This window comes from Arachis duranensis, chromosome 4, assembly GCF_000817695.3.
Source record: "Arachis duranensis cultivar V14167 chromosome 4, aradu.V14167.gnm2.J7QH, whole genome shotgun sequence".
In the NCBI taxonomy this organism is placed as follows: Eukaryota; Viridiplantae; Streptophyta; class Magnoliopsida; order Fabales; family Fabaceae; genus Arachis; species Arachis duranensis.
Window position 1 is genome coordinate 31,775,468 of NC_029775.3, and position 628 is coordinate 31,776,095.

The 628-nt window shown below is 40.4% G+C and overlaps 1 non-coding gene across 1 annotated transcript; it reads right to left on the minus strand.

Annotated features, from left to right (window-relative positions):
- Positions 1–304: 304 nt before the first annotated feature.
- On the minus strand, positions 305–412 carry LOC127746857 (small nucleolar RNA R71). The gene has a single exon (XR_008008669.1). It is a non-coding gene; the product is annotated as a small nucleolar RNA R71 (small nucleolar RNA).
- Between the last annotated feature and the right edge of the window lie 216 nt (positions 413–628).

A 628-nucleotide genomic window follows, 5' to 3' on the forward strand; every position in this document is an offset into this window, starting at 1 on the left:
TCTGCAATTCTCAAACTACACTCTGTTTAGCTCAACTAGCATACTCTTCCAACTAAATTTGCTTGACCAATCAATCCCTGTGGGATTCAACCTCACTCTATTGTGAGTTTTTACTTGACAACAAATTCGGTATACTTGCCGAAGGGAAATTTATTGAGAGACAAGTTTTCATGTATCATTAAGACCAATGGGATTAATCCCGAGGTCTACAAGCTTATGCTTTTCCCTTTTGCTGTAAGAGACAGAGCTAGAGTATGGTTGGACTCTCAACCTAAAGATAGTCTGAACTCTTGGGATAATGAGCAAGCTTAGAGTGGATGTTCAAACCTTCAGACAGAAAGAAGGTGAATCCCTCTATGAAGCTTGGGAGAGATACAAGCAACTGACCAAAAAGTGTCTTTCTGACATGCTTTCAGAATGGACCATCCATGGGTATATTCTATGATGGTCTGTCTGAATTGTCTAAGATGTCATTGGACCATTCTTCAGGTGGATCTATTCACCTGAAGAAAACGCCTGCAGAAGCTCAGGAACTCATTGACATGATTGTAAATAACCAGTTCATGTACACTTCTGAAAGGAATCCTGTGAATAATGGGACGCCTCAGAGGAAGGGAGTTCTTGAAAT